This window comes from Triturus cristatus, chromosome 5_2 (assembly GCF_964204655.1).
Source record: "Triturus cristatus chromosome 5_2, aTriCri1.1, whole genome shotgun sequence".
NCBI lineage: Eukaryota > Metazoa > Chordata > Amphibia > Caudata > Salamandridae > Triturus > Triturus cristatus.
Genome location: NC_140588.1, coordinates 954,823,576 through 954,837,168, shown reverse-complemented (window position 1 = coordinate 954,837,168; position 13,593 = coordinate 954,823,576). Strand labels below are relative to the sequence as shown.

Here is a 13,593-nt window from a genome sequence, read left to right as displayed (position 1 = left end):
ATCAATATATACCGTACTAATTGTTATGACACCCGCACATTCCTCAGTTTTACCCATTAAGCAGGCTGGATAGGAAAGATTGTTTTAGCAGTACTCCTAAACATGAAGTTGTACTGAAGTCATGTGGGCTCTGGAGTTATCCGAATTGCGACCGAACATATTGCATTGACTTCAGTACCAGAGTTTCACGCGCCAAGTACATTAATTTGCCGTCAATATTTTACATCTACTGTCAAGGGCCCTATTCACAAAATCTTACAGAAAATTGATGCATTTTTAATGACTCAGTATTTGGAGCAATTTTCTGAATTTTATAACATTTTGAAACAATTTTATAAAGTTTTATAAAATGTTATAATATTTCCAGACTGTCTCTAGAAAATAAGAGCAGCTGTTGTTTTCAATTCAATTGTTATTTCGATTCAAAGAATCATAAAAGAACATATCACTAAGCATTCCAATCAAGCATAGACATTACATATAATTTAACTGGAAAGTGAGATACATAAGAATTATACGGATTAAAATTTACAATTTGTCAAGGGGCTGTAGCGCATCAATCATCTTAATTTAATTTAAATATAAAGTGCAAATCCATACTCAGTTAACACAGACCAACTAGACATTTAATACAATTTTTACTAAGAAATAAAAAATATAATAAAACATTCACTAAATGCCAATGAATTTCATTCTAAATAATGTAAGTTCATTTAAATTATACTAAGCGAGGGAATCGAATATTATTTAAATTGAGACATGATCTCTGTTGGGAACTAATTGCTAGAGCATGATTGTAATATGGTTACATTAAAATGTGAGCCCTCTTTTTTTCCTTAGATAACTAGAGGCCAGCAGGAATCTACTAACACCAAACACAATGGGTTGTGGGCGGTCTGATTTTAATATTCTAAGTGCCTCCAGATATTTCCTGATATTCAAGTTCTGACACAGCGGCTTGATCCATTTTCTTCTGGGAATTGCATATACAGGGCAAAATAATAAGATATGTGCAATATCTTCATTTATGCCTAATGGCATAGGGTGCAATTGGGGTCCCTTCCCGTAGTCTGTGGCATGGCCCACTTGGCTGTAGAGGAGTTTGTCAGCAATGTCACATTTCTAAATTTTAGATAAAGTGTCTTTGCTAACTGAGGTTCGATCTCATCCAAAAATTGCTCAAAACTCGAGACAGAAATTGTGTGGTAAGTCTCCCTGATTTACAGTATAAAGTTACTCTGCGATACCAAAGGGGATGATGGACGGAGCGTTAGAGCAAATCAAACACTCACCCCCAGTCAACTGATCTGGGTTTAATCCATCATCATTCTTTAGCTCACTCCACCACCCCAGTTCAGACATGGCCATATGCTACCCTTTGGTATCGCTAAAGTTACTCTGAGCAGGATAAAATTCCAATAAATGTGCTTAATCTCGCTCTTTCAATCTGATGTCCGTAGGCTGGTGTAAGACCAAAACCTACTCAGTCCCAACTCCAGGAACCATTTTCGGACATGAGCGAGCCAGGGGAAAGTGAAATGGACATCAAGTTTCAATAGTTCATGCAATGTCTCCCTATATGCTTTTAATTCCTCAATTGTCTAGATTCCAACCTCAGTAGGACAGTGATCTCCATATAGCCAAGTGTTCCAATCTTTTAATGCCAATATCATATGTTAACAGAATCACTGGGGTATTTTGGGGGAGTTACGTAAACATCCTCATAATTTAATTTTCTCCAACTATTAAAGGCTTTAGGTTTTCGCCACCCCATAGCTCTGATCCCAAAAGGGCCGCAGTTTGGGCCCTGAATTTGTAGACCTTTAGGGCTGTAGTGATGGCCTTTGACACAGTAGATTTTTGCTTCTTTACTATAAGGATAGAAGTTTGTAATAAAATTGCCCTAGCCTTGTTTATTTGTGGCTTCCACGACAGTTTTGAATCAAGTGTAAACCCTAAGTATATGAAATTGGAAACACACTCCAGTGGCACTTGGTTCGAGACTGTTTTATTAAATGCTTGTTTCCTCACCTATGTCCCTGTTACTCTCTGGCTGGCAGTGGTTAGTAAGGGCACAGAGCGAGTTAATAACTTGCAGGTGACAACTGGTGTGACCTGCTGACCGCGAATTTTAGTTTCAGAAACTCTAACTCAGCCTTTCATCCTTGTGGGATCAGTGAATTGAGTGCCGTTATATTCGGTAATATAAACAACAGTTATTTACAGCCTTTAATTGCAATTCTGTTGTGTAAAGCACGGCTTGAAAGCAAGGTGTTTAAAAAAAAAAGATGTTCACTGAGTCCTACCGCGCTCCCCCATCAGACCCCACCGTGGGGCTGTCTGGAATGCTGTGCGGGTGCTGGGAATACCAGCTCGAGGGATATGCACTGTTTACACTAACTTCAATGCTGCTCTCCCACCCGCCTCCTCCCATTATAAATGCATCTCCTCTCAGTATAAATGTATCTTCTCCCCTCCGCGAGGTCAGTCCTGACACCCCACTGCCATCCCGGCGACTGCATGCCAGTAAGCGCCCACTCCCCCATTAACAAGGACAGGCGGTTGATAGGGCCGGATTCTTGTCTACCCAATTATCTACAAGAACCCTTTCAGGTCGCCAGGATCTTTTTACTTGCCAAATAGCGTAGAGGGAATAAACACAATTATCAACAGATAACTACCGCAAGTTGACATCATTAAAGGACTAAGGACTCAAGATCAAAAATGTCCGAGATTTTATTATGAGCAAAAACATCTGAACATAAAGGCACCTTAATACAAGGCACAAAAGATAAATGGGCACTAACACAAAAGCTAGCCTACGAAGAATTCGCATTCGACTAAAAATGAAAAGAATTACAGATTCTAAAAGCATCAAATAGAAAATCGAAATACTGATGTCAATACTGGGAATCATCAGTCAAAACCTTTCTGTCCCTACTCTATTTTAAAGTGGCATCCCTACTTAGCATTCCCTCCTATGCAAGAGAATCACGGAAAAGGTGTCAGAAGTGAAACTCCCTAAGAAGTCTTCACTTAGTGAGAGCTCGATCTTCGATGCTCCTTCTAGCTTCCCGCCTAAGCCTCGTCTGCCCAACCCGCGGGGCACTGTCCCTAATACAAAACCCCAATAATTCAGAACATGCCCTTTGACACCCCTCTTCAGCCAGGTCTTCCTCCGGTAAATTTCCATCCAAAGCTGTCCATCTTCCATCGTCCGTTAGCTTGTCCTTGGGTCTCAGGCACCTTCCATACCAAGAGTTACAGTTGCACATTCCAATGCACTCCCCTGTTGGCTCCACACCGTATCTCAACTCCTAAAACAAAGACTTATTCTCACTAACGAGCTAAATGTCCTTGCACCTGCAACAGAAACATGGGAACGAAAAGAAAAACTCTTCGCATCTTGAAGTTTTACACTTCGCTGCAACTCAAACCTTGACCAAGAAAACCCTGCAGGCCTACAACATAGCTAAAATAAGAAATAAACAGGCCTTCTCTTCTACATATGCGGTTAGGCCTTACAAAAATTAAACACACTACGAAATCACATTCTAGGCATTAATTTGACATTACCATCATGTGAATAAGCAACCTACAATTTTAATTCTAACATGACACGCATTTCCTCTATTACAATATTCAGTGAAACTAATCAGCTACATTGTAATGAATACATTCACGATAACTTGCAACGTTAAATTTCACAAAACGTTATTACATTCTAACACTTCTATGTTACATGATTATAGCAAATACATTTCTATGACGCTTCTAAATATACATCGATTATATGCGGGTGCCGACTAACAGTGAATATGATGCACCCCTACAAATCTCAGAATCACATGGCGCTCTGTCACGGTCCCGGAGCCTTGCCAGGGAGTCCCAGCGGAGGGCCAGAGACCCCAGTCCAAAGAGGGTCGGCCTGACAGGCAGTGGAGCCTCCAGTAAAGAGAGGCCGGGTTCCCGTAGGGGCACGCCCAAAACTGCTAGGGCGCGGGACACGCAGGTCACCCTTTTCACCGATGGCAAGGCCACAGCCTCCACTGTGGTGGACCTGAACAAAGTGCTGGCATCCAATGCCGAGGCCGAGATGACGGTGTAGGAGAAGGTAGGCAAAAAGTGTGATTGTAAGTGAAGAGAAGAGTGTGAAAGATAGATGAGGAACTAGGTACAGCAAAGTGAAAAGACGATTGTGGAGGAGAGGTCCAAACATGAGCGAGTGGGCGCGAGCAAACAATTAGCGGGGAGAGCCGAGCCAGAGCCGAGACAAGGGTCTGGCTTGGATCTGAAAATGTCTGCTACATAAGTCCTAGATAAAATATAACAGTTCTTCAAAATTAAAAAAAGTTTATTTCTTTAGCATGTGGAAGCTTTGACATTAATATACCACATTATAGCACTGCACTGAGAAGTACTTTATTAAAGGTGAAATAAAATATTGTCCTAAGATCACACAATTAAAACAGGGAAGCACCGATTTAGCCAGGTTTTCTGGGGTCACTTTGTCAAATCAGTATCTGCTTTGCCTTATGTTAAGGCTCAGATGTTACCTCTCTGTGCACTTTTCTGCTGTTCTTATATAGCGCAAACTCGACCCAAAGTATTCGAGGTCTTTACATCAGCACAGCACCCATTACACAAGGTCACCATGCATTGTGTATAGAGATGGGGAGATGAAGTGCTTTGACCAAAATCATACGATGTTGAGCCAGCGCCAAGACTCAATCCTGGTTTCTTAGGTTAAAAGTCCACAGCTATGGCCCTGAGGCCACGTCCATGGTAAAGGAACGGAGAGAGAAGCCATACAAAAGCTTGGCTCATTATTGGCTCGAGGTTCCAACCGTCCTTTGGGATAAGCCCAAGCCAGGCTTCTGGCTCGAGCTCTAAGTGGCTTGTCCATGTCCAAACGTGTGTAGGATTAAAATAAGTGGTGACGGAGTTATGGGAAAGTTTGGCGTGGAGGTGATAACAGCACAAGATACGATGTGGTGGGCATCACAGGGCCCTGTCGCACCCCCAGCAGCCATAGTTCAGGTGTCTGAGCAGGAAACAGTCTCTTAGTAGCCTTGATATGTAGCTCACTGTATTTGGAGCTCTTCAGAAGAGTGTAGCAAATCTGGCTTGAAGCAGGTGAAATGGAACAGCTACTCTCACAACTTAGACATGTTAAGAGCTAATATCATCAATGACTCACACACAGGACACAGAGTTATTGCGCAAACCTGAGACAAGAGTAGTGCAACACCAATATGTTTTAAGTATACAAATCCAAACGTATTGTCCTTGTGGTTCTTGTTTCTGAGGTTTGGCTTTATGAATGCCAGAGGCTAATAGAGGACTGTGATGGGAGAAGTGGATTTTGTTGGTGATAAGTTCACTGCATGCATCACATGAATGGATATGTGTTCGCTGTATTCTTTCTCCCACACTTGCTCTTTTGTATGCTTGCTGGTGGTTGGAGAAAATCCAGACTTCACAGGAACTGCTGTAGTAATTTCTTTGCCTGACTGACCTAATCATGGTTTGACAAGTCTTGTATTTCACACACCCTTTTACAGTCATTGTATGGAACCCTTTGTACCTTGAATGCGATCTATCCGTTGCCCAGGAAACGTTTCTGAGGTACACACTATGTGAAAATAAATTAAGTTTCTTATGACACTCTTTTTTGCTCAGAACGAAGGACACCAAAAACAGAACACTTTGAAGCAGAGCAACAAAAACATGACAAGAGCCAGTGTAAGGTGTGACCACCTCAGCCACTGAAATCTAACACTTTTGGTGCTGCTTTCATCATTTAAACTAGAGACCTACTCACGGAATGCAAACGACTGCAGCCAAAAATCCAGGACTGGCAGACAATGTCACACATGACATATTGCTGCGTTACCCTATTCTTTCTCATTATTTCCTCACATTGTACATCACCCTGTGCACTCATTCTGCGTATATAGTGCCAATGAAATGTACATCCCAAGTGTGCCTCCATGTACACCTCACCTTGGACCCAATTCACAGAAGTAATCTGAGACAAAATCCTAACTTTACGACTTTCGGTATTCACAAAGGGCATTTAGGAGCAGTAAAGTTAGGAATCCTAACTTTTTAGGAGTATAAAGTTAGGATTCCTCACTATACTACTCCTAAATACCCTTTGTGAATAGTGAAAGTCGTAAAGTTAGGATTTTGTCTCAGATTTCTTTTGTGAATCAGGCCCCTTGTGTTCCCGTCCTCAATCATCCTATGCCGAGGTGATCCAGATCACCCTGTGCTCCCCAGGCATGATATCACCATCTGCCACTAGCTGCACAGCACCCTGTGCTCCTCTGCACATCACCCTGTCCAGCCCACCACATCACCCTGTGCTCCCATGCACAGCACCCTTTGCGCCTTGATGCACATTATTCCGTTCATCAACCTGAATGGGGTTATGTATGGTCATAGGTCTGTGCGAACTGCTACCAGTGTATGTGTTGGCCTGTGTACTTGGGTGTAAATTTATGTCTGGATGTGTATCCGTGTGCTTCATGTCTCTGTGTGCTTGCATTATTCAAAACCGAACCTATTGGCTTTGTCAGTACTTGTTAATATAGCCAGTGTTTTGCAATTTATAGGCGCTGTGAGCATCAGCTATTTCTTTATATCAAATTTGTACAGATGAATAGTTGACCCTGTCGGCATTTGTATGTAAGTCACACAAACTTGTTGGCAGTAGGAACATGTTGTTGTGGCGAAAACCAGAGTTCTTAAATACCTTTTGCAAGTAAGCACATTGATGAAAGGCTGGCACATCAAATGACAAGTAACTTTATTAACAAACGGTCAGTATGTCATTCAGGAAATAGTTGCCAGTTAACTGATGAAACAAGCATTTGCAATGCGATAGGTCTCACATTCACGCGAGTTTGAGCTCTTGCCATTGTAAATGACAACACCTTTTATTTATCTTTTGAGTTTTAAAAATATAAATAAAAAGCATTGTCATTTACAATACTAATAGCTTAAACTCTCACAAATGCGAGACCTATTGCATTGCAATAAAGGGCCTTCTTGACCGCTTTGTTATATTCCGCTTTAGATGTCCGTTTATAGGTTTTCATGAAACATGTCCTTATATGGGCACAATTCTCATTGCCCTTATATTGGCATAAGATCCCCGTCCTTATTTAGGCATTAGCCATCCTATCCAAATACAGGCATGATCACCTACATTTGTCCACCCCAACATCACAAGGAGTTCTTAGAAACCAGACCCTTAAGCTCTTGGGAGTTTCCCTAGCCCAGGATTATTGATATCTCCAAGAACTCATTTATTATGCATGAACCGGTATTCCTTAAGGGTTCATTCCTGATGTCTTCCTCTGCCCGACTTTACGTCAATGCTAACATTCCAAGGCACCTACCAGGTACAAATATACCTTCCCTTGCCCAAGCAAGTAGGAGGAGACCTCGACTTTAGAGGAGCCCGTGTCCTGGCCTGATGCACTGACAAGAGATGCTGTCATCCCTGCTCGCAGAGAATCCAGCTTCCAGTGTTCTGACTCCCTTTGCGGGGTGTTAGAGTTCGAGACCCGGAAAGAGATTCCCACCTGTCTCATTCTCAAGGTATGGAGCTGACTAGAACCTAGAGGGACTCTTGGCATACCAGACTTGGCATACTATACTAAACTGTAGAAGAACATCCTATAGAATATAGCACCTACTTCTTACATAGTACTACACTTAGGTTAGGTACACAGGGGTAGAACTAGTTAGAGAAGCATCTTATGAGTACTCGCATTTTTAGCCTGTGTTATTTATGTATATGAATATATGTGTCGTAGCTAAAAGATAATGCTAGCGCAGTAATATTTCTTTCTACTGCTTACGCTGTACATAATATATCTCGCATACTTGTGATTATAACAGATCATATCTCTCACACGAGAAACAAGACTGTTCAATAAATCCTTTTATTGAAACGCCCGTCTATTCTTTCTGTATAAACTCTGAAGAAACTAAGCATGCACGATTAGCTGAGTGAAACTGTTATCTATTGTTTCCACGATTCTGAAAGTGTGTTACGATTCTAAAGGGAAACAAAGTTGTCATGTTTGTGCGGTTGCCAGAAACTACTCCCTTCTTGTTTACAAGGAGTTTCTAGTGGCCTCTGAGTTAGCTGGTACAAATTAATTAAGTTTAATATTCTCGATAGGGGCATACTGACCTCAGTCTTATGCCAATTCGATAGGGTATACTATTCCAATGCGCAGAGCCTATTAGGGAAATAGGAACTACACTACATGGCGCCCAACGTTTGGTAAGGCACTAATTTAATGCTAGATACTGAGTAACTCAGTCTTGCTTTTCACAGAGATCCTTACTCACATACTCCATAAGACGTCTGGATTGGGTAGGGTTAAGTATCCACCAAAGCTGAATAGGACAAAAATCCTATATATTAGCTGTTTGGTTTGTTCACCTTTGAAGGATACAGTGTTTCGAAATATTGTGCACCTTATCTTTGTTTCCTTGAAACTTGTTCTACATTCTTTCAAAAACAATGTCCCAGAATGGGGATAATGCTGAGACTGATCCAGTCATAACAGCTTTTAATTTTACAGGTTTAAATGAAACCGATGATGAAGTTATAAACATCCCTCCAAATTTAAGGAGAGCCATCACTCTAAAACTTATAAAACATGCCCTAACACCAAGAGGTGGTAGAGCAGTTTTCGTGATAGAGGCACACAAATCTTTTCAGACAGAGGTATTCTATTCATGGATTGTATTCCCAGAATCAAATCCAGTAACAAAAGTATTTCACTACTTTAAAGAAGATGAACGACCTGAGGAATATATTCCTTTCGAGGATATTGAAATTCCACTCACATACCAAGAGCATAATCTCTGGTTTAAAGGTGCCCTAAAACATCACAAAAACATTACCAGGCTCGGTCCACTAGGTAGACCAGGAGCAACATGGCCGATTTTAGCCGGCTACATACCTTATCCTGACATCGAAGAAATGTCAGACGAGGAAATACTTACTCAACTACAAGAGTTAATCAAAATTTACAGACAATTAGTCCAATATGTCATGCGGACTTTCACAGTCCAACTACCAATAACCATTCCAAATCAAACCCCTCAACAAGGGTATACACGAAAAATTACTCCACAGACTTTACACGCAGTCATGGGTAAAATGCCCACAAAAAGTGAACAGATTCCATTCCGGATAGCTCAAAAAATTACTCAAATCGAAGCAGTATTTCCTAATACTAGCCCTTATGAGAAACACAGAATTCTAACAATCTGTTTACCAATGGGGATCACACCACATATGGAAGACTACACCACTTGGGGCACAGTCTTTGCTGCCATCTATGGTGTTCCTTCAATTGCAGTAATACCAGATGTCCTGAAACAAATTCAAAACGAATACGGGGCAGAGCCTGCTCTGAATTTAGGGATGAAATTACTGACAAACTTCGACCAGGTCTAAACAATAATATTATCTAATATTAAAGGGGAGGCAGCATCAGTGGCGATCCGCCAACGCTTAAGGGAATTTGATGTAACAGAACATCAACATGAACTACCCAGAATAATAGAAAAACCTTATGCAGAATTAGGCAGAGACAGTTTGGGTGGAAAACCTTTGAAGCCAAAATTGTCTGAAGGTCCTGAGAAGGACTCTAATATTCAAAATCCTACATCTTCTAAAAAGAAGTGGGAAACTAATAAACAAAATCCAAAAGAGACACGTTCTCAATCCCGAGGTAGGTCTCCTCAAAAGGAGCCCTCTGAAAGGAGGTATAACCTCAGGAATAGGGATACTTTAAGAAAACCTGACAGATATCAGGATACTGATACACGTTCCTCTTGTACCTTTTAGATATCGTCACAGACATCAGAAAGAAGAGGACGGTCAGATCACAAAGAAGAACGCGTGAAGTCCAAAGACGATCAACACGTTCAGAAAGATAAATACAAACCTCAATTCACAAAAAAGAAGGTAGCAGGTCTGAAGATCAGACATGCGGAGAATACTGAGAACACAGCTCAAGAACGGAGAATGGGCTCAGACAATGCTGGACAGTGCAGCAGAAGTAACAATTGCTCGCCAGAACCTGAAGGAACTTCTGGAGATAGTGAGCCTGAATGAGTACATCACAGTAGAGACTGTAGACACCAGGGTTAGTACTCCACAAAAGTTATATGAAATAACACTCCGAATGGAGGGAGACATACCAAGAAATGTGAAAGCACTCTTTTGGGAGAAACTTTCAAGGAGTTATGATATACTTCTAGCAGAACAGGACTGGCCACCAGTACCCACATGGCGAGGACATCATTATGCCAGCCTTCTCCAACCATATTCCAATTCACCTGAAATATACTTATGCCAGGAAATAGGCAGTAGCCCAGGCCCCAGCATTATACAAAAATCATGTAGGATGGGATGAGGACTCACCTCACCACAAAATACAGCTAAAAAATCAAACTACTGCACAAAGGTAGTACCCAATGAAGCAAGAAGCTAAAAAACATGCCAGGGAGATCTTAGATCAACTTGAATACCAAGGGGTGATTGAAACTGCACATCCTCAATAAACAATCCTTTGTTTCCTGTATCCAAACCAGACAATACATATCGTCTAGTTTTGGATTACACACACTTGAACACTTGTTCCAAAACATTTGCAGTGCAAAATGCACATAGTACAGCATTAATGAATAACATTGTGCATAAAAAATACAAAACCAAATTGGACATTTCAAATGGTTTCTTTTGACAAAACATAACAATTGAAAGCAGGTACTTAACAGCTTTCTCAATAATGGGGACCCAGCGTCAATTTTGTAGACTCCCACAAGGGTTCGAAAACAGCCCGGGTTATTCTCAGCAAGGGTAACAGAGTTACTACAAATTTATGATACCGAGGCATTGTCATATGTCGATGACATCTATCTGACAGACGATGACCTAGATAGGCACTTGAACGGGGTGAATACCATTATACTGGGCTTCGCCTCTGAGGGCTATATAGTCAACTTTAAAAAATCCAGAATGGCCCATCTCAATGTCTTTTTTCTAGGATATGAGCTTTCAAGTGAAGGCAAGAGCCTGGCAGCTAACTTTTTAGAAAAGTGTGCGCTGCTCCAACCTCCAAAAACACAGAAAAATTTACAATCCATCTTGGGTTTCCTAAATTTTGGAAGAACTTACATTCTAAATTACGCAGAAAGGATTAAACCTCTCTACAAATTAATCAAACCTGATTTTTCAACAAAACATTGGACACAGGAACACACAGACATCCTGCGTTCACTCCAAGCTAACATGTTAGCAACAAATTATTTACAAACATGCGTAAATAAACGCAATTTAGTGATCCGAATAATTTCGGGTCAATGCGGATTAATGATAATAATAATAATAATAATCTTCCTGGTTAGGCTTCCTGGTTAGGCTTCCTCGAGTGGCCATCTTGGCAGGGTGACGCTCTAGTGTTCCTTACACAGTGGCCTATTTTTAGACCTCATGGCACCGACGCGCAGCGGATAGATAGGCTGAGGTTTGCTTGGCTTGCTGAGCTGCGCTAGCGCTCTGTATGAAATTTGTGTTTTTAATACTGATAAATAGAATTGTTCAACCGTTTTTTCACCTCACCTCGTTTCGGATTTAATTTGTGCTGCACTCGTGCCCAGTCGCATTTCAGGCACCTCGACTCCCTGGTCCACCGCAGCAATCCCATGCTGATTGTGTGGAGGGAGATTTTCAACCGATAGACAGCAGGGGGGTATTTTTTGTACTTCCTGGTGAGGCTTCCTCAAGCGGCCATCTTGGTAGGTTGATGCTCTAGTGTTCCTTACACACCAGCCTATTTTTAGACCTCATGGTGCCGACGCACAGCGGACAGATAGGCTGAGGTTTGCTTGGCTTGCTGAGCTGCGCTAGCGCTCTGTATGAAATGTATGTGTTTTTAATACTGATAAACAGAATTGTTCAACCGTTTTTTAACCTCACCTCGTTTTGAATTAAATTTTTGCTGCACTCGTGCCCAGTTGCATTTCAGCCACCTTGACTCCCCGGTCCACGGCAGCAATCCCTTGCTGATAGTGTGGAGGGAGATTTTCAACCGAAAGACAGCAGGGGGTATTTTTTGTACTTCCTGGTTAGGCTTCCGCAAGCGGCCATCTTGGCAGGGTGACGCTCTAGTGTTCCTTACACACCGGCCTATTTTTAGACCTCATTGTGCCGATGCGTAGCGGGCGCGCCGCTGGCGCGCCAAATGCACACCTGTCTGCGGCCGAACAGCGGCTAGGGCCACAGATGCTGCCCGTTTTTCTAGCGCCCGCTGTCACACGTATAGTCGATCATTATTGCTCTCCCTCAGGCCCCCATCTTGTGTGAACTTGCCTTTCTCGACACTTGGGGACCCTAAGGAAGTATACTCATGCACACACTGTGGGTTTACCCCAATTACTAATAGTCCTAGGGAGGCTTTTGACTTTCCCACCTGACACTCACCGAGTGAGTGCTGGCTCCACCCCCAGCAATGGAGAATCGTACCTGGCTGGCGTGCAGATGACCACGCTGAGAGGAATCCTCTGTTTTCTTGGTTTCTCGGCTGCCCGCAACCTTCCAGGCACGCTTGAAGATTTGAGGCGTATGTCGGGCTTCGAAGCAGTTTCTCCTTGGTGTAAGAGCCTGTGGCAGCCCTTGGAGTCAGACGCGGACGGACGGGGGCATCCAGAATCGATGGCAGAAGCGCGTGGTAACCGCCGCTGTTGAATCCGCCGGGAAGGCTCACGGGGCTCGGGGGCCCTTGCTGAACTGCTCTTTCGCAGTGCCTTTTGTGGTGCCTTTTGTGGTGTCTTCTTTGTGGAGTTGCTTCATGGTCCCGCTGCTATAAGGAAAGCAACAGTCATCGGAAATGCGGAGGCTATTGAGCATGGCACCCCCGCTGCATATGAGCAATCTAGCATAGAAGTTGCACCTTTCTGTATTGATGTTCGCTATCTACGCGGACTACCTGAAACTCTTTCCCGCTAATGAATTTAATCGGTAAGTCTCCAGGCAATTTGCGTGAAGCAGACAGAGCGGTAATTTAAAAAAAACTTTTTGGGGGGGAATTGCTTCGTGGTGCCATTGCTATAAGGGAAGCTGCGGCCATTGGAAAACCAGTTTGCTTCAGCTGACATTACCGGCCATTTCACCGGGTGGAGTAGAGAGTGGGGAGCTGGCATTTCACCGGATTGCAGAGAGCACAGAGCACAGAGTATTTTTTTTAATGGAGCGCTTCGCAGCACTGTGGGGCCAGAGAGAGTGCCACAACTAAGGACTACTAGCCCCAGGAGCCCGAGGGGCACAGAGAGGATTGGAGGCCCCGCCCCCTGACACCAGGGACTGTTTATCAGCGCCTCGCGCCTCCCGTTTCGCGGGAAGCGCTTCGCAGCACTGTGGGACCAGAGAGAGTGCCACAACTAAGGACTACTAGCCCCAGGAGCCCGAGGGGCACAGAGAGCATTGGAGGCCCCGCCCCCTGACACCAGGGACTGATTATCAGCGCCTCGCGCCTCCCGCTTCGCGGGACA

The 13,593-nt window shown here is 43.0% G+C and overlaps 1 protein-coding gene across 2 annotated transcripts in view; it reads left to right on the top strand.

Moving 5' to 3' along the window:
• The window catches only part of LOC146829460 (SWI/SNF-related matrix-associated actin-dependent regulator of chromatin subfamily A member 1), a 1,967,301-nt gene that overhangs the window by 1,618,282 nt on the left and 335,426 nt on the right, over nucleotides 1–13,593 (top strand). The window lies entirely within an intron of this gene.